Below are 21,456 nucleotides of genomic sequence, written 5' to 3'. Positions count from 1 at the left end.
ACAAAATTTGTCATGAGACAGAAGATACTGTATATGTGTAATATTCAAAAAACATTATGGCATTAATAACTTATATGGGCTGGGCATGGTGGCTCATGCCTGTAATTCTAGCATTTTGGGAGGCCAAGGCGGGAGGATCACAAGGTTGGGAGATCGAGACCATCCTGGCTAACACAGTGAAACCCCGTCTCTACTAAAAATACAAAAGATTAGCCAGGCGTAGTGGCGGGCACCTGTAGTCCCAGCTACTAGGGAGGCTGAGGCAGGAGAATGGCGTGAACCTGGGAGGCAGAGCTTGCAGTGAGCCGAGATCGTGCCACTGCACTCTAGCCTGGGCGACAGAGTGAGACTCCATCTCAAAAAAAATTAGTAATAATAATAATAACTTATATGGAAGCCCAAAAAATGAATAAATTGCTTGTTCAAGTAATTTCTTCTTTATGAAAGTTAAGATAAAACAATAGAGTAAGAATGATAGTAAGATTCTAGTTATTTTGGTTAATCAAAATGTAAACTTAATTCTTTAAGTGATATCCCAACTTAAATTTGGCCGAGTTATTTTTCTAAATATTTTTTAAAATGAGAGTTTCATTATAAAATACTCAAAAAGGAAATCTTATTTTCATTAACATTAATGAAAATTACTTTTGAAGGCCTTGTTAGGGTATTTGAGTATGTTTTCTACACAAATCAATTTTAAAAAGACAATACTTCCATTCCTATATCACTTGAACAACATAAAATACTTCCTCATCATACTTTATCAATGTACAGTTTCTTAAACTACTTTTTGAAGTGGTGAAACTCCTTTATTATTTATCTCTATTTTGAGCTTGCTATGTTCAACTATAAGATACTGTGCCTACTGAAGGTTCAGGGTTTTACGCAATCCATAACCCAAATACAGCATTTGATATTGAATTCATAAAATACAATGTATGGCATTAGGGGCTTAGAAATCCACCAACAATCTTTCTGTCAAGCACATATCTTACGTTATAAGGTTTTCTGCTACCAGGAGACCTTGCATCTGTGTGTTGTGTTTTGCCTGTGAAACTGTGTTCTCAATTTGAGTGTATTAGCCAAAACCCAATAGAAAGACGATGCCATATTAAGAAGACAAATATTGTAACTTTACAGGCAGAGCCCCAGCCCAGCATTCTATTGAATCACAATACATAGACAGCTGTCCATTGCCAGCTTGGCTCATAAATTTTCTCTAGCCAAAATAAGGCAAAATTTTGTTGAAGATTCCAAGACACTAAAGAGAATAGAATGCTCTGCTTATCGCCTCTGGTTTGCTATCTTCCCTTTTCCAGAAATGTATATTATCTTGGAACTAAAATATTTATTAAATGCTCCTTTGAGGCTGCTTGACCTTTCTGGGACTTGGCCAGTCAGAGGGCTATCGGAAAGCTAATCATAGGGCAATTTTAATTGAGTTGATAAGTTCTCTCGGTCTCACATCAAAATCATAAATGTGTTTTGAGATTCCCAAGTCAACTCAGGGGACTCGTTTATCCCTGTCTAGCAAATGGTTACTTGAGCCAATTCTTGGATTCCTAGGGCAGCTGCCAATAAAAGGCCAAGGTGGCCTTAATCTTAAAGATTTGAATCAATTTTAAAGCAAATTATTTAGAAACCAAAAGTTATCAGGAAGAAGTGGAAGGTTGTAATGCCAAGATGAGATTATTCTGTGAGCCCTCAACAGTGAGAGCTATCAATAGATGTGCATAGAACAACTAACACACAAGTCCTCATTCCTGAAAATTGGCTGGGATACAAGATAGAGAAAAAGGGATCCTGCTCAAACATAGGCCTGCCTCAGTAGGTCTCCCCAGTCCACTTGAGTGCTAGCCAGAATGTGGAGGATTACTGAAGACATCAGCTATTTTACAGACTTTCACATTTCCTGCAGAGTCGAAGGGAACAACAAATTCAGCTGCTACATTACTGGTACATAGCAATTAGTGCTATGATAAGATAGTTAAGTAGGCCTGGAATGCAGTATCTTTAAAAAAACTTCTCCTTGTTTTGAAGAAAGGATTGCTGAGGGGGAGAAATGTATATATAAAATTTTTAAAGGTCTGAATCAAAGAGCAAGTACTTACTCTGTTTAGAACTTGGCTGATGATGATATCTTCATCCTCAAGTTAATTAGGCAAGTGAAATCTAATCTCCTCTGGAGCGGCAATGTCCAAACTTTCCCCAGGATTTCAGTGGAATTTACTGCTTAGTGTTTTCTTGAATTGAATTCATTACTCTAACGTTAACTGAATTCTGTCTCTTCGAATCTCCAGCTGAGGCAGGAGAATGGCGTGAACCTGGGAGGCAGAGCTTGCAGTGAGCCGAGATCGTGCCACTGCACTCTAGCCTGGGCGACAGAGTGAGACTCCATCTCAAAAAAAATTAGTAATAATAATAATAACTTATATGGAAGCCCAAAAAATGAATAAATTGCTTGTTCAAGTAATTTCTTCTTTATGAACGTTAAGATAAAACAATAGAGAAAGAATGATAGTAAGATTCTAGTTATTTTGGTTAATCAAAATGTAAACTTAATTCTTTAAGTGATATCCCAACTTAAATTTGGCCAAGTTATTTTTCTAAATATTTTTTAGATATTTAGAAAACCTGGAGATTAAATGGCATTTCTGCATCTTTGAGAAGGCTGCCTTTGAAACAAGTATTCAGAGAAAGGCTACTTGGACAGGCCTGGATGAGGTGCTGTTAAGGTAAATAACATGTATGAGGGGCAGTTCTTGCATTAACTGCCAGGGTTAGTCACACACTCAGGAAGTCCTGAGACCATTCTGGCTATAATAAGTCAATATTGCCCTCTACAGCTGTGAAGGTTAATTTTGCGTTGACCTGACTGGACAAAGAGATTCCCAAATAGCTGGTAAATGATTATTTCTGGGTGTGTCTTTGAGGGTATTTCCAGAAGAGATTACCATTTGAATCAGCAGGCTGAATAAGGAAGACCTGCCCTCAGATGGGTAGGCATCATTCAGATCCAGTCCCTTGAGGGCCTGGACAGAACAAAAAGCCCGAGGAAGGGAAAATTTGCTCTCTTTGCTGGATCTGGGACTACTTTCTCCTTCCCTAAGACATCGGAATTCCAAGTTCTCAGTCCTCTGAACTCTGAGACTTACACTGAAAGGACACAAAGATAGATGTGTACCCGCCCCCCACCCGATACACCCTTGTTCTGCTCTCTAATCTTTGCACATACCAGAGATTTCGTAAGTTCTGTGAGTACCTGGTTTTCTGCACGTACCAGAGATTTTGTTTTGCACATACCAGAGATTTTGTAAGTTCTGAGGCAAGGTCACAAGACGTGTTTAAGTAAGATAAACTCTTGCTGCCATAAACCTGCTCTCCCGCCTCAAAGTTTGAACCAAAATATCAGAAATGGCGGGAACCAATCATAGTTAGCCAAATCGCCTTGTTCAAACACTAGCCAATCATATATCTGATTTGTATAATAACTCTATGCCCACTTTTCTTAGACTATATAACACTGCTCGGAGCTCAGTGGGGGAGCTCTCCTGCCCGTCTCGTTTCACGAGCGAGGGAGAGTTCCAGGTTCGAACCTGTAATAAAGATCCTTGCTGCTTAGCTTTGACTCTGGACTCTGGTGGTCTTCTTTGGGGAATAAACGGTCTGGGCATAACCACACTAGCTGCCCTCCTGGTTCTCAGGCCTTCGGCCTCAGACTGAAAGCTACACCTCAGGCTCCTCTGGTTCTTAGGGCTTCCTACTCAGACTGAATCACATCCTGGCTTCCCTGGTTCTCCAGTTTGCAGACGGCATATCGTGGGATTTCTCAGCCTCCAGAATTGTGTGAGCCAATTCCCATAACACATCCCTTCTTATAAACCTATATATTTCTTTTGGTTCTGTTCCTCCCGTGAATCCTGACTAATACATCAGCTTTCCTCAGAAATGTCAAAACTAGCTTTACTTTGATGGTGTACATTTGCAACTAAAATTCCTACATTAAGACATAGACATTCCTGCCATCAACAATTTTTATTTTTACTTAAGGCAGAAATAGAGAATATTCCTATTCCAATTAGCTTAAAACTCAATAGCAGTAAAACATTGGCCTCTCTGCCAAAAAAAGATTATTTCCCTGAAGATTGAAGGAATTGTCTCCATTTTACCTCCCTTCTGCTTTAGATCCTCCCGCTAAGTCACTCTCATCTTTTTCTCTCGCTTTTCCCCTTCTAAATAAACATTTACGTATTTTTATTTGTATACAGTGGATAAGTGTATTCCATTTTAAAACAAAGCACTAAAGTGTGTTTAATTTTACTAGTAACGATATTTTTTAAGGTTGGAGTGAGGGGAAGGTGCCTCTGTGCGTCTGAGGCTATGGCCACTGAAGTGGGCAGGGACAATCCTGCTATGTTGATTGTCGGCAGTGATATAGCCCGTTGATCTCCCTGGCTGAATTAAGAACACTAGGTCTGACAAAATGTTGAGCATTTAAGACTCTAGGCAAAATCAAAGAATAGGAAAGATATGCATAGGGCTCTAGTCTTCTCTTTTTCTATTTTTCTTCCCTGCTATCCCTTTCTCTGTAGCGACCTATGGTATTCGTGGTCTTTTCCTAGATAAAAAGCTCTTTTGAAGAAAAAAAAAAAAAAAAACAGTAAATTTGCTTTCCACCTCTACATTCCTCTTCAATCTACAATAATCTACCTCTCTTTACTGACAAATGAAAAATAAAAACCCATTTTCTTTTTTTTTTCTTTTTTTTGAGACGGAGTCTCACTCTGTGGCCCAGGCTGGAGTGCGGTGGCCGGATCTCAGCTCACTGCAAGCTCCGCCTCTTGGGTTCACGCCATTCTCCTGCCTCAGCCTCCCAAGTAGCTGGGACTACAGGCGCCAGCCACCTCGTCCGGCTAATTTTTTTGTATTTTTTAGTAGAGACGGGGTTTCACCGGGTTAGCCAGGATGGTCTCGATTTCCTGACCTCGTGATCCGCCCGTCTCGGCCTCCCAAAGTGCTGGGATTACAGGCTTGAGCCACCGCGCCCAGCCTTTCCCATTTTCTTTTCAGATTTAATAAATATCCTCCCTGAGAATATTAAATGTAACCGTTGGTTTCCTAACGAATCCTTATTTATTTATTTATTTATTTATTTATTTATTTTTATTATTATTATTTTGAGACAGAGTCTCTCTCTGTCGCCCAGGCTGGAGTGCAGTTCCGGAAGGCGGAACCTCCTCCTCCCGGGTTCAAGTGATTCTCCTGCCTTAGCCTCCTGAGTAGCTGGGATTACAGGCACGCACCACCATGCCCAGCTAATTTTTTTTGTGTGTGTGTTTTTAGTAGAGACAGGGTTTCGCCATGTTAGCCAGGATGGTCTCGATCTCCTGACCTCGTGATCCACCCACCTTGGCCTCCCAAAGTGCTGGGATTACAGGCGTGAGCCACCGCGCCTGGCCTCCTAAGGAATCTTGATCCATCAAAGCTTCTCTCTCTCTCCATCTCTCCCCCACCCCAATTTCAAAACAGATAAAACAAGCAACAAAACAATACACACACACACACACACACACACACACACACACACACACAGCTCCTGTTGGCTCAACCTCATAAAATTACTCCTTTCTCCATTCCCTTATCTAGGGACTCTTAAATCCATATTCTACAAACACTTCCTCTACTTTCTTCCATTGTTCATTACTCATCATTTACATGACTGAATTCTCCACTTGTTCTAAAGCTGTAGACTTGAAAGTCTCCAAAAAGCCCCTTAAAATCTAGTCCAATTACTTGTGGGGGGAGGGTTCCCATTCTTTCTCTCTTTAGTATGTGTTACTTGCTTTATCTTTGAAGTGACTTTTTTCTCTTGATAATCTCCTTCCCTGTGATTGTTTCACCAAAAAAAGTTTCTTTACTTCCCAAATATATGTGCCCCTTAATGTATGTCATATACCCCTGCTTTTTACTGTATATAGTCTTTTCCTTAGTGATTTCATCAATTCTCCATTTTAAATATTGTATCTTTGAATATAGGCATGAAGTCTTTATCTCCGTACCAACTGTAGACCACCTCCATCCATGATTCTGAATGCCTTTTGTAAAATTTACCTGGGTGCAACATTCATTCCTCAAACACCTCAAGCTATTTACTCCTTCCTCTCCACACGTTCTTCTCTGAATGTCTCTTGCTGTTCAAGGATTTGCCCTTGTTATTTCAGTCCTCAATTCTAACCTGTACAGCTCCTATTCTTGTTGGATGCTTTCCTTTCCCTATATTGTCACATTCGGTGTGACAGGACAGCCTGTAGAACCGATCTGTAAAACAGAATTCTTTCCACACTATTATCACTATAATTGAGACACATGTTGCCCTGTCCCTGAAATACATGGTCTTCTTACACACTGCTGACAGATTAATCTTCTTAGAATACAGCTATCATCTTATTATTCTATGCTTAAAAACCATCATTAGCCACTCACTACTTTCAATTACATCCTAATTACTTTACCTGACACTTAAGACCCTACATGACATAGCATTGAAAGCAACATGATCAAAATTCCAGCTAAAATAAAACTAGAGACGCCTTTCAGAAAATGTCCCAGAATTTTCTTAATCTAGGTGGCTTTTCTATTATTACTGACCTATAAAACACAGCTTCCAAGTCCGCCAGAGGAACTGATTTTCATCCTCCATTGACTTTCTTAAAGGTGGGCCAAGCTTGACTGCCAACTTCTTCCTAACAGTCTCTATGCTTCCACACTGGATGGGATTGCTCCCTCTGAGTCACTGAAGTATTTGGGTGGCCCCTTAGCACAGTTATCTTGAAACAATGGAACTGAAAGTGTTTCATAAACCATAATCATGCCAAACCAAGGCATTACCATAGTTTTGTTTTTGTAGAAAAAAGTCCTAGCTTACCTAAAATGTTACCCTAGTATATTTGGTAGCATATCACACAGATCCAAGTACAAAATAAGTTCCCAACAAAACATAGTAGACACTCAATACAAACTTATTTAATTTGATTTACTTACCCAGGAAACAAATTCGAATGATTGGCTTGAATTAACATATCTTTAAGTCATATTAATATTAAAATTTTTTATTGTATAAAGTACTAATAGTATCTTTTTGATAAAATAAATGAGTTTTATTTGGTGGGTCGTGTGCTTATTTTTTGTTACTGCCTTGTTCTTCGTGTCCAAAGGTGCTGTCAGTGCTGCTGACATCACTCAAACTTCTTTCTTCTGGACTTAAGGCAAGCCCTGTTTCATAAGTGTAAAGTTGTTTAACAGTCTTTGGTAAATGCCTTTCCAAAGATGCACATCTTGAACATGTCCAGCTTGCAGCAGCTATCATAAGTGTGTCACATGTGATACCAGCAGGATGCCAATAGGTAGATTGTAACCTGTCGGTTCTGAATGAAATATGTGACTGACTCCAGCTGAGCACAAATACATTGTCAATAAGTCAGCAGTTAATGCTAGGAGAAATGAATAGAGATGAGGGGATCGGCTTCCTTCTATTTTATGTAATCCACTTCTAGTCCACTCTGTACCAAGTTAAATTGTGTGTATATGTGTGTGTGTGTGTGTGTGTGTGTGTGTGTGTGTGTGTGTGTGTGTAGGCTGAAAACAGGTTGGCAGGGTGATAGTTGAAATGGGATTAGAAAGTACTGCAATTATTTTGCTCATGTGGAAATATGCAAAGAACTTTTGACCCCTTGTAAACAATGCAGTATGAGGGACTAAACAGAGGACTCAGTTCTTTTTTTCTCATTAACACCTCATTAAGCTATCCCAATACTAAAACTGTTGTTAATGAAGAGAATGCTTAAGAAATCAACAGAGAAATGCCCCTACTAATAGTATTTTCAGAATACTTGTCTCAGAATATACTCTCCTTCCTTCCATCTTAGTCTCAAAACACAGGCAGAACCACAGGGCCTACTTTTCTTTCCATTTTGCCCTCCACAAAGGTATTGCATATTTAAATCTGAAATGTACCCAAGTATATGTATCAGACTCTGCATGCTGATTTAATGCAGAATAAAAGAAGAGTCACAATTCCAAATCTAAGTTTCCCTCTATATGCTAAGAGCATGAGAAGCAGAGAATGAGAAATGGAAAATTCTCTATGGGAAGATAAGCTCCTGCACCTTTAGTTCAAGCAATGGGCAAAGCTGCTGTCTCAGGATTCAGTTCTGCATTCACATGTGAGAAAAGCAGGGGGTTTTAGGCTAAGCCACACTCCATTGCAATAGATTAAAATCAGCAACTGCCATTGTCTGCGGAAAGCTAGAGATAAACAGAGCAGATGACTTTATTTTTATTTTTTTAAGCAAATGGGCTGTGACATTTTGTACCAACTCAGGACAGGTCTCTTGATTAAATGTTTTACATTCATCCGACTAAAAGCTCCCTGACAGAGATGAAGTGACCGCACTTCAGGGAAAGTGAGTGCATGGGGGTTGGGGATGGGAAATAAACAGTGAAACAAAGGATGAAGACCAGAAAAGGCAGGATGGAACAGAGCTCCTGAGTGGAGCTGGGTGTTTAGGGTGATTGGTGCGGGACCTGAAAAAAGGCATCTAACGCCTCATTAGCATCTTCTGTTGATTACACGGTAGAGAGTGGTAAATGCCTGAGTGAGAGCAACTTGAAGAGAGATTGGGAGAAAAACATCAACTAACCCCAGTATGGAATACTCGTGTTTCCTAGCTAATGTAAAAGTGTTGGTTTGGCAGAAGGGAGGGGACGGGGTAGAGTTATTGTTTATTGGGTATCTATTATACTTTGAGACAACATGTTCTTATGCCAAGCATTGTATTTACCATTTTGCATTTATTTTATTTAATTTTTACCATTTTAAAAGGTCATCAACTAAAGAAGAAGCTAAGATGCCCAATCCTAAGCAATCATGTGGTTATGGAATCCACGAGGAGGAGCTGAGCTACCTGCTATGCCTGTCAATGGGGGGCATGTGTATGTGGGGATGCCGATGTTCAGGGGATCCTGCTTCCAGGAGGTCAGAACCAGAAAAAAACTACTTGTGCTTTCCTGTTCTGCAAGGTTGGAAGGGACAAGTATTATAATACATGGTTTAAAATTTTGATAAACAATTATAATAAACAAGAGCTGAAGAAACAAGCATCATAATACATTATTTAAAGTTATAATAAAAGTTGAAAGCACCCGGGTAACATCATTTCTCCTTTGTAAAATATAATCAAAGTAGTATGCTATTCAGGCCTTTTTAAAATACATATATGTGAGTCCCAGGGCAACATTACAAGGGGAACTTATATACCATTTATTAAAATAATATAATTCCATCCTCCTAGAAGACTGAGTATCAATTTAGAATCTTCAACTCCTTGAAGTTCTGTGTGTGAAGAAGGTAGAAATGAAAGAGTTGCCTCTGACCACTGGTCCGTGCCCATAGATTTCTCTCCTCAATCTGTCCCAGCCTCAGTTCTAAGTTGCAAACGTTTGTGAGGCCCCTTGCTCTCTTGTGCAGTCTGTGACAGCCCCTGCAAGCTTTTCTTGGCCAGTCTTTGTGAGTACAGGCAAGAAGGGGCCAATGCAGACCTAGGAAAAATGAGTCTGGGACTTTCTAGGGCAGGGAATTCTGGGATGCACAGTAATAGTCTAGAAAAAGGATGGTAAGTGCCAGGTGACAGCCCCTTTAAGACATTGGCTTCATCTATGAGGAGTGATGAGTCTATGGAAGGATCAGACAGAGTAGTATTAATATGAGACCAAGCACAGGGCTCCTCTTCCCTGCTCGAGTGCGGAATTAATCAACCTCAGATAATCAGGTAGGATCCACAATCAGAAAACGGCTCAGCTAAGAAATCTCTATACTTCTGTAAACAGTGTTTTGGACAAGCAGAATTTTACATTAATTTCCTAGGCTGAGAAAACAAAGGATTACACATCATATATCATATCATTCTTACTCACAGATAGTATAAGATGATCAATAGAGAAGGCACTTATTCATAGATAGAAAAAAAAGTTTCTTCAATTAGAGAAAAAAAGATATATTTTCAAAGTCAATTCATCTGAGATCAAATCTGCTTTTCTCATTTACTAGTGTGATGGACCTTTACAGGTTAAAGGACTTAATTTATATGAGTCCCAATTTCAGTAGCTATAAAAGCAGGGCTAGCACCACTTATTTTTAGAGCTATTGAGAGGATTAAATTAACTATTCTATATCAGTGCAGCCAACTCTGTATTTGAATACGTAGTAGATGCTTCAAAAATATTAGCTTCCCTTTCCCTCACTCTTGTTTCCTTAGGTTCTATTTCCTAAAAAGTAATAAAGAAGTGACAAAAGTATGCTTTTCATCTCAATATTTTTGAGGGATATTTGATGGTACAGATTTTGTGTCCATGTAATTAATTTATCTCATTAAGAAGAAATGATTCATCTAGAGATATATTGCACAGCATTGTGATAGAGTCTTGAAAAATACTAAAACAGAGGATATTAAGCAGAAGTCACAAAAATGATGACTATGTAAATTAACAACCATGTGAACTAGCTAAATTTAGCCATTTCACAATGTATATAGATATTTCAAATATACATTTTAAAACATTATGTTGTAAACAATAAAAACATAAATTATATCTGTCAATTTAAAATAAATGAATGAAGGAGACGTGATCTGTGTTTATTGTCATATACTTATCCTTATCTCTCCTATTGCTTATCCCTCACTTACTAATATATATAAAATATACATACATGATATGTAGTACATATACATATATATAAATCAATGCAAGATAAAAGTATATGCCAACCCAAATTTGTGCAAATAAGTGAAACTTACTAAAAGTACAGGTGCAACTAGACATCCCAGAACATTGTGTTCTGTACATTTTCTCCTCTCCCATTTCTGTGTCTTTTCTCTCACCATGTTTTGTTATCAGTTCTAACTACAGAAAGAGAACACATTAATTGAATATTGGAAAGGGAAAACAGGGAATGATATGACCAGAGCTGGAGGCTACACGCAAGAGCCAGATCATGAAGTACAAACTAAAAGGACGTCAAATGAGTGGCACTGCCCTTGCCACACATGACGTTGGCACAACCTTTGAGATTTGTGGCTTGTTTTGCTCTTCCCTCACAACATAAATTTAGAATCTTTCGTCTCATTGCTCAATATGATGGCACAAAATACTATGGCTTCTATTTTATCCTTTATAATGTAAATCAACAATTCTTTAAGCTCTTGCATAAAGGAAAATTATTAAAAATACAAAGTCTTAGCCTCTTTAGATCCTTTAACTTCTCCACCATACAAATCAATTCTGCATATTCATTTGGGAACCCAAACCATTTCTTTTAATGAGATGTGCATTGTGCAGCTTTAGACTGGTAAGCTTTAGTTCAGTTTGAGTAATGCTGCTCATGCATAAAGATATAAAACAAGGCAGTGAAGAGATACAGATACATCTTCTAAACTAAAATGCTCATGCCATTCAGCAACTGCTACTCCTCATGCCTCCCCCAGAGGAAATGGGAACTGATAAATACATGCCACACATGAGGTAAGAGAAGCAAAAAGAAACCATGTTCACAAGATCACTTGGGTATAATCAAGCAATAATGACATACACAAAACAAATTGAGGAAGAAGTGAAAAATTCAGAAAGCAATGTGGACAAAAAGCAAACATATACAGACATTAAAATGCAAGGGGAAAAGGCTTAGGGTGAAATCGCAGTTGAAAAGCACAACAGGGTCACCAAAACATTCAAGGGATGATGGTTTATGTTTAGCTCAGGGACAAGTAATGAAAACTACAGAAGAAAGTGAAAAGAGAAAACAAAATTTCATACTAAGTGATGACTAGTGAAGAAGGAGGATTCATCTACTGGGAGTGCCACTCTGGAGGAATAGAATTACATCTCCCATTTATACAAAATGGGAAAAGGGAATAGGTAGAGAGAGCAAACTAAAGACAGAGAGAGGAGGCAGCTGCGGATGAAGGCAATAGTTTCTCTTTCACTCGCAGGCAGACACACACATACACATACATATATACACATTACAGCAATATTCATGGACTGGCTGGTGAAAGTTGCAATCAGCAAGGGTATTTCTGCTTGAATGGCTTGCAGGGTGTGATTACTGAATTAAATCTAATGAGAGAGAGAAAAGAGGCAGATCATAGGACAGAGAGTGAATTATAGTGTGGGTCTCTGAAAATTATAGGAGGTGTGCACCTTGGCAGTATTAGAAAATAGAAGTACGTGGCTCTTTCTTCTTCCTTTTTTAGTGTTATATGGATATAGTTTGTGGACACTTCCTTCTGAATGACACTGAATTCCAGGAAGAATGTTTCTGAAGTGACTTCTCAGAATCCGTATTTGGAATATGCTTATTGCTCTTCATATGAGCTGAACCACAGGGCTGGAAAGAATCTGGATTGGTTGAAAATAAATCAGATTGTGGCCAAAAAATATTTAAAAACCTAGAAAATGCATTTCTCAGCACTGAGCTTGAATTTCTTCATGTTGTGAGCTCAACATTGACTTCGTATAACATGTGATATGGGGCTGACGAGCTTTTGCAAGCTTGGGTATTTTCTAATCTAAAATAGATTAGGCATTTTCTGGGAATGGGAAGAAATGAGTTAGATTAGGGATTGAATTCTGTTTTCTCTTTGCATCTCTTCTTTCTTTTATCATCCAATCATTCTCACTGGCATTTAAAACACACTTAATTTAGTTCTATCCTTGTAGAGCAAGTTGATGTCATCTAGTTTGATTCAGTCTATTTAGTCCAATAAGTTAATTGGTTAATGGGCCATCTGTATGCATCAGGTGACAGGAATGCTAAGATGAATGCAATCACACACACACGTTAAATAAGACGATGTGGGATTGTATAAAAACAGTTCCGTTTACTTCCCATGACTGCTAAAGTGAGGTGTTCTCATTTCTGATCTGCATTGCAGCACTGACCTTGATATTTAAAGTTCTGCTTGGTAGAGTTCACAGGCCACAGCAGTTCAGGAATTAATTTCCATAATTATCTCTCGAACTTCCTCATTATAAAAGGCATCATTCCTGGATGGCAAGAAGCCAGCCTGCTGACCCCAACAGGACAATGCTCCACGTGAGACACCCAGATTGGCATGTGATTCTTTTGTCTCCTTTCGGATCATATGAGCCACCTACAGGGACGCCACATTTATTCTAAAATGGGATTATCAGTAAAATGAGTAATAATCCTCTCTCACTGATACAGTTTGGACGTCTGTCCCCTCCAAATCTCATATTGAAATGTGATTCCCAATATTGGAGGTAGGGCCTGGTGGGAGGTGATTAGATTAGGGGAGCAGGTCCCTCATGAATGGTTTAGCACCATTCCCTTGGAAATAAGTGAATTCTTGTTCAGTTATCATGCAAGATTTTGTTGTTTAAAAGTCTGAGACCTCTCTCTTGCTCCTGCTGTCACCATGTGACGCGTGTTCTTCCACTTCATCTCTGCCATGATGTAAGCTTCTCGAGGTTCTCACCAGAAGCTAAGCAGATGTTGATGCCATGTTTGTGCAGCTTGAAGAACTTTGAGCCAATTAAACCTCTTTATAAATTACCCATCCTCAGGTGTTTCTTTATAGAATTTTTGTGTTTCTATAAAGAAACACCAAAATATAATGTTAATACAGTCACAGAAGCATCCTGGTACCATGAACAGGATGTGGACTGCTACAGGAGATAACCTTGAATTAATATCCTGACTCCAAATTTGCTAGTCCTGTCACCATGCAAAAGTTAGTTGCCTTGTTTGAGCCTCAGTTTATTCATCTGTTAATGGAGGATGATGGTTTTGGCCATTCAGGATTGTTGTAAGGTTTAGAGCTAATAAAGTGTATCCATAGACAATATTTTTGTTAATAAAGTAAGGGCTATTTGTTGTAAAGGTTAATTTAGTTGAGATATGTAAAACAAAGTCTTTGGAGACATGAGAACTATAGAGTTAATTAATACAATGATGATGTAAGGAACATTTATTTATTTGTTTGCCTTTTGCTCTTGGGTCTTAAGAAAGTAGTTACAATAATTAAAAGAAAATTTATGTAATACTTTATAGTGGACAAAATTATTTTCAAGGTATTTGGCTAATGCATCTTTTATATAGAGAGGGTCCTTTAATTATTACAAAAATTGCATTAAGTAGCTAGTCATTTTAATTTCCATGTATCAAATGAATACACTGAGACTCATAGGTCACATATTAGAGTTGAAACTGAAATCCTGGTCATTGGACATCTGATGCCAAATATGCTAAATGACATCACACCAACACTTTGGTGGAAACCCTGGCTTTAAAAAACTCTCACGAAACCAATAGATCTTCATCAGTCTATTGGGATCATATGTGAATAAGGGAATGGTAAGAGGCAGAATTGGAGATAATTGGAGCAGACTTTGTACAGAAAGAAAATGATGAAGTGTATGAAAGGATATTCCAATAGAAGAGAATGCCTTGAACTGTCAATATAGAAAGGAAAAACAATTCTATGTGAAGAGATCTGTATTCCATTAGGCAAACCAGGGCCAAGCCAACAGGTATTAGAGACAAACTCAGTGGAGGAAGGATAGATCAGTGGGCTTTTGTGACCATGCTGAGAAAGTTGAACTTGGTAAAGTAGGCAAGTGAAAGTTCCTGCCAAGTCAGTATTGTTTTTCTTTCATTTATTTATTCATCTATTCATTTGTTTCCACATTCACTTGTATATCTAAGAATGAATAGAAGTGGTTACTGTGTCCCAGACATACTGCTGAATGTAATCTACACAAAGAAGAGTAACAAACAGGCCGGGCCACAAGAAATTTAAACTGCAGTGAGGTGACAAACATGTGAATAATACTATTTCACTGGTCCCAAAAGGGGCAGAATGAGGGGTAACAGTCTGTGAAGTGATTGGGAGGACTTCAGAGAGGAGTTAGTATCTGACCTGGATAACAGAAGATGATTGGAAGTGCTTTGGGGGCCAGGGCTTATGATCATGGCTAACTGGTTTGGAATGGACAGAAAGTGTGCTAGATGCCAACACTACAACTCTGAAGTGAAGTGATTAGAACCTAGGGTAGAGTTATGGCTGGGGAGATGAATTTTAAAGGGGGAGATTAGTAACATTTAGTAACTGATTAGATTTGGAGGTCAAAGAAAAGGAAATAATTGAAAAATTGATGGTGATGGTGATGAGACTGGTGCATTGAGAGGATCATATGAAATTATTAATGATTAGGAGACAGTGCTGCTCCTTAGTACTTCCATCACAGCTCTTCTTCCCATCCAGAAAAAGCTCCTAAGACCTTAAAAGCCACTGCATAATTTTTACTTTCATCTGTCTCCTCTGAATACAATTAATGAGCATGGGGACAAGAAGAGACCAGGAAGGAGATCATGTCCTGGCCCCTATCAGGCACTCAATTGATGTTTGTTCAGTTGAATCTGGTCTGAGAGGTGGGAGGCAAGGACATCACTGATGACAACTCAGAGGGAATTCTGAGCAGCAGCACAGAGTGTCGCTGGAAGCAGAGAATCGTGGACCTCTGAAACCCTCCAGAATGGAGCCTCAGCACCCCCAGTAAGTGGGAAGTTTAGGACAAGTGAGTTTACGTCTTTTTGTCTCAATGTCCTTATCTATACATTGGAGAGTACAGTACTCTTCACCTGATGGGATACTATGAAAAATCAGTAAGGTAGTTAAATACTTCAGTGACTTAACTATACATTGTAAGTGTTAGAACAACATCTGATGCATAGTAAGTATTCAAAAAGTTTTGTTATTATTACTTAGTAAAGAACATATTGTTAAAGGCTAAGTAAAGAGTTTTTTTAAAAATAAGAGCTGAACACAGGCACTGGATATGATTTCAGAGAAAGCCATTTTAGTTAGGAGGTAAACATGGAAGCCCGGTTTTGAAGTCAAGAAGGAAGAGATGGTGAACTACATGAGACATCAAATGGAATATACATAAGTAAAGCCTTGAAGTATAGGACAAGCTTCACAAAAACAAGGACAATACATTCTGTACATGGTAAGTATAAGCATAAGAGCTCATCGTTAAGTTGCTCCATTTAAATAAAAGAAATAGTAATAGTGAACTCAGTTTATAGTTATCAAAACGCCAATAAGATCAAGACTACAGAAAATGAACAATAGCATTCACAGGAGAAATTGATAATGTCGCCATTCTGGAAGCAAGCCTAAATCTCTGCACTTCAGAAAATAATGGGAAAAGCCACACATGTGATGTGCATTCATGTAGCTGAGTCCCAGAGGAGTCACAGCTAAACTAATCTCGAGGTCTGTAGTCCCTTTCCAAGTACTCTCCAAAATGATCTCAAATATTTTCCCTCTTTCCTGCTGACAAAATCCAAATGATCTAAAAGCATCTCCAATGAGTACAAGAGGAAAGAACAGAACTGTTAGCAAATGTGCTTTGAGCTCCACACTCCCAGGGTTTTCGAAGTAATAAAAACCAATTAGATAACACTCAGCAGCTATAGCGAGAGAAAGCAGTGCAATCTTACCACTACTAATAGGGTTTTTAATAATAGATAGGCTTCTCTCAGCAGAGCTGGAGTTGGAAGTAGCAGAAGTATCAATTGCACAGCATTCTGCTGACCAATACTCAACGCAAAAATTAATGCAGTGGCTTTTTCAGTTTAAACTGGTCAGTTAGAGCCAGGGACCATTGGAACCCTGCAGAGGTAAGAAATGGAAGAAACAAAAAATCAAGTGTTCTGTTCAGATGTTATAGGTTAGGTTACAATCTACTTCAGGAGGAACTCAAGGAGGTCTGGATCTAAATAATTTAAAGGTACAACTTTAGGTTAAATTCTTTCAGTCAAGGAATGCTGGAAACTTCGATACTATGAAATTTTTGACTTTCACTCTAAGGAGAACAACTTCTATCTGCAGGTGGAGTGCTGATGTACACATCTTCTTTCATATTAGATGGTACCCAAATAACTATAAGCTGTCTTTGTTTTGTGTGTGTGTGTGTGTGTGTGTGTGTGTTTTTTTTTACCATATTCACTATTCAGAGAAATTATTTGCCTAATGCTTCTTTGCTTAAAACACAAAGTATGCAGAAAGTATTTGTTCTGTTGTCATAGAAACCATCATTAAAATAATTCACCAATGCTATTTAATTCATCATTCCATCCTCCCTTCAAAACTGTCAAAAGAGGACTCTATAAAAAGAGGGAAATGGTATCTTAGAGGAGGTAAGGGATTAGGGAGGGGCTCAGAATAGGTTCCTTTGAGAAGTTCTTGCACACCAACCGGCAATAGCTCCACCCCTTCTAGTTCATATATCTTTCTTTCTTTTCATCCACACCATTCTTTCAAGTATAATCATTTAGGTTTATGAAAGGCATTTCCTCAGGGTGTGTGGTTACGGTGCAAATTTTGTATGATCCGATCAGGCTTGTGAATAATACATTTGTCTGTGAATAAACTCCCCAGGGCATGTCCCCCTGACTGAGTCTCTGTAATGAAGCATTTGACTGTAATTCACTTAAGAATGTGAGAGATGTAAATATATGTGGGTGGAGAGAGTGTAGAAAAGACTTGAAACCACTGTGCAACTATTTTCTCCTCGGGATTCAGTGTTGCATTCAAATGCTGCTTAGAGAAAGCAGTTGTTGGTCGTTATGAGGTTACTCATAATAGCCTTTCAGAGCAAAGGGGAAAGTGAATTGACCCTGAACCAAAATACTGGGTTGGGTAAAACAAGCACATGGAAAAGTGATGGGTTGCAGTCCAGAGAGCTCACTTCTGGTTCTGCCCCTGCCAAATTCATGACCCAAGAGAGCACATTTCACGCCTCTGCACAATCCCATCTGCAATGTGAAGCATCGGGACTAGTTATTCTCAAAGGTTCCTCGTAACTTTAACATTTTCTGACAAACCATTTTTTATGCCATTTATACTAAAGGTTTCTGCAGCTTCTTGAGATATGTTAGACTGCTCACAAGATTTCAGGGTTGTTCCCAGCTTGGTCAAAAGCATGGAGGAGTCTGACCATTTCTGACGTTGGTTTTGCGTTAAAACTGGCAGAAGTGGGGGAAATTAAGGCGAGTTAAGAGTCTCACTAGTCTAGTGTTTTCTAAAGGTGCTAGATTATATACAGTAATAGAAGCATGTACTTAAAATCTAGATCTTGAAGACTTCCCACTGGAAGCATATTATTCAGTAGGACCCTGGGGATTGGTATGTCAACAAGAATTCCACATGAATGTTGTGCTCATATCAAAATTCTTATGTGGAATTCTGGTCTCGACTTGAATTCAGAGAAAGTGCTGATTATTTGACACCTGTCACTTTTATTAAAGAGAAATGAGGTGGTTCTTAAACGTGATGTAAGGTCAGATGCATGTGTTGGATATAGTTTCTTTTTTTTTTTCCTTTGGGTCCCCACCCTGACCCGGGCTATGAAACTTACACTTTTCGAGTTCTTATGGAGAAGTCTGACCCCTGCAGATCCCATAGACGGGTAAGCCAGACCCACTTGTGAAGCCAATAAACTTACTTCTTAGGAAGCCCAAACAAAACGTGGACATTCAAGACCAAAAGAGAAGCTGCAGCTCTGAAAGGAAGGTGAGTTATGAGAACACTTTAGGGAGTAGGATAACTGCCTTCGGAGGGATGTATTGAACAGCGTGTATGCATCCTTTCCTCACCACCTTTCACATCTGCTACCTTTTATGTTTGTCTGTGTGAGTACTCTCTTCTACTAGTCAAGATATTAATGATTTTTTGTCACTGAATCCATGTAAGTACCAGTTTATGCCCAACCAATATCATGATACAGTACCCCAAGATTCATGTGTAAAGATCATTTAAATATTTTATGCTTTCTTACTTGTTGCTCCAAATATTGTTTTTCAGTCTAAAGGAGTAATTGATACAAATCCAAGTAATTGGGTGGATGGTGAACTAGATGCACTGACAATACCCCAACCATTTGTATTTTAACTTGTAATCCTTTTAAGTGACTTTCTGATTTGAGTCAATTTCCTAATGGGAATTATTCACACAAACACTTCCCTAAATTACTGAGTTTATTGTCCCTTCTTGGGACAGTCAAAGAAATTCAGTAACCTAAATGTTCATGCCTTCTTACTAGGAAGACTTTGGGAAGAGCAATTGCTGCTCTCACTCTGATTTTCCTTTACGAAATAAATATGGAAAGTGTGTTTACTCCGCTAGGTGTTCTGAACCCTCCCTCAAATGAATAGTTGCCACCTTTGTAATGTACAAGTACTTTTAAAGATGATCTAACATGCCATGAATATAACTAGGCTTTTGGCCCATCCTTTTCTTTCAGAAATCTGCTGTGTGGGCTGTTGTAAACCAAGAGGTTGTTTGTGATTGGTAGACTACAGATGAAAATATAAAGTTATAAAAAATCAACTTGAACTTAATTTTTAATATAGTTACAGAGAGAATTTGGCATGAAAGATTATATATGTAAATTAATGAAAATTTTACAGAGCATGCTTGTTTTCTGTTGTGCTATCTGAATACTATTTGAAAAACTATTAAAAATAAAACAATAATTTCCAAGTTTCATATTAAATATAATATAGTGTTAAAAATATCTAAGTTGAAATATCAGCTGTGCACAGATTGGTGCATTGTTACAGTTTAGGAAAGACTAGTAAAGGACTAAGCTGTTATTGTTTGCAGGTGTTCCTCCTACCCTTATTTCCTACTTTATGATGATGAGAAATATAAACCAGTGGAAGGTTGAACATTTGCTTATTTTAATGAGAATTAAACTTTACTTCCTGCTGAGGACTACAAACAACGTTAAAATAATTGAGGCAAAGTTTTGTTTGTTTTGTTTTAAGTAGGAAATCATTGTGCTTGTTTTCACTGTGAACAAGTTTACCAGTCATGTTATTTTCAAGTTGTATCTGTGCACCATTGCAGGATGTCCCTCTTTCCAAACAACAGCAGCCCCAAATCGGGAGAGTTAGACAGACTCTCCCAAATTTGTAAACCTCTGGACAAGGAAGGATTACATTTCACCCAGCTAGTAGCTAAGACATTTGATGACACACATTCTCTAAATATCAGTTGAGTCACCCCTTTCCTCTTTGTGTGCTATTGAGATTTTTAGGTAAGCCCTGTAGAGTCTAGACGTTGGGGAGGGAGGAGGGAGGAAATGGATTTTGGTATCAGACCATATCTAATGTAAATCTTTGGCTTGCTAATTAAAAGACTGAATGAATCACTAAGACAAGTTACTTGAATTTTTGATTATCAATTTCCTTGTTGCTATAATTTCAAAAAGTAATATTAGAATAATATCTACCCTGAGTCCTTGGATCCAGTAAACCCTCAAAAAAATATAGTAGTAGCTACTATCATGACAACTACTGTACTCCTACCACAATTTTATTTCAATGTGAATTATTATTATCACTATATGCAACCTTACCTTTCTTCATAATATTTTTCCCATATAATTTATAACCCAGGCAGAAACCATGTTCCCACACATGCATAATCACACTGTCACTTGTCCCTGCACATACCAGCAAATGCTTAGCAATGGTGAAAAGGCAATTTCATTATCACTCAATAATTATTGGCCTGTTAGAATGGACATAGTTGAAGAGCAATCTGTACTATGGTATTGTATACAGCAGCTGATTTTTTTCAGGCCTTTACCTAAAAGCTTTAGAAGTAATTCCTTAACCTAACAAGCTCCTGACCGTGGAGCTGTATGAAAAGCTCAGTGGCTCTCACCTCACCGAGGCTGGAGGAGAGAGGTGTGTGTCAGGACTTGGAATGAGGCAAGACATAATGGAGCAAATGCTTTGGGGTCAGTCCCTTTTCCCCAACACCTCATTAAGTCTGTATCAGAGGAAAAAAAGGTTCAAAGACACTTTTAGAATACTAGCCTTTTTATCTGAAAATAAGTCTCATGTAGGGAAGGAAAAAACAGCTCAAGCTAAGCAAGATAAGTAAGTCTTAGAGATCTACCATGCAGCGTAGTGCCTATAGGTAACAATACTGCATTGTAAACTAAAAAATTGCTAAAAGAGTGGATCTTATGATAAGTGCTCTTATAATCTGATTGATTATATTAATAATCAATAAAGCGAGGTGGGAGAAAACTTTTGGAGAGAATGGATATATTTATAGCATGGATTGTGGTGATAGGTACATACTATGAAAGTTGTATTACATAGTATACATTAAATTGTATACATTAAATATGTTCAGATTTAGTTTACATTAAATATGTTCAGATTTTCATGTGTCAATCATAACTCAGTAGTTTAAAAAGAGATGAGTTTAAACTTAAGTTCCTTGTGTGAAATCAGGTAAATTAAAATACAAATATAAAGAAAACATTAAAAAAGTATTAGTTCAACAAGGTGGA

At 38.2% G+C, this 21,456-nt stretch overlaps 1 long non-coding RNA gene across 1 annotated transcript in view; it reads right to left on the bottom strand.

Annotated features, from left to right (window-relative positions):
- Positions 1-21,456, bottom strand: part of LOC139362055 (uncharacterized) — a 350,698-nt gene that overhangs the window by 47,205 nt on the left and 282,037 nt on the right. Inside the window, exon 2 of the long non-coding RNA XR_011620342.1 lies at positions 1-21,456. This exon is cut by the window's left edge and continues 47,205 nt beyond it; it is cut by the window's right edge and continues 19,506 nt beyond it. This is a non-coding gene — a long non-coding RNA (uncharacterized lncRNA).

Source organism: Macaca nemestrina, chromosome 2, assembly GCF_043159975.1.
Source record: "Macaca nemestrina isolate mMacNem1 chromosome 2, mMacNem.hap1, whole genome shotgun sequence".
In the NCBI taxonomy this organism is placed as follows: domain Eukaryota; kingdom Metazoa; phylum Chordata; class Mammalia; order Primates; family Cercopithecidae; genus Macaca; species Macaca nemestrina.
Note: the sequence above shows the minus strand (reverse complement) of the source record. Positions and strands in the feature narration are given on the sequence as shown.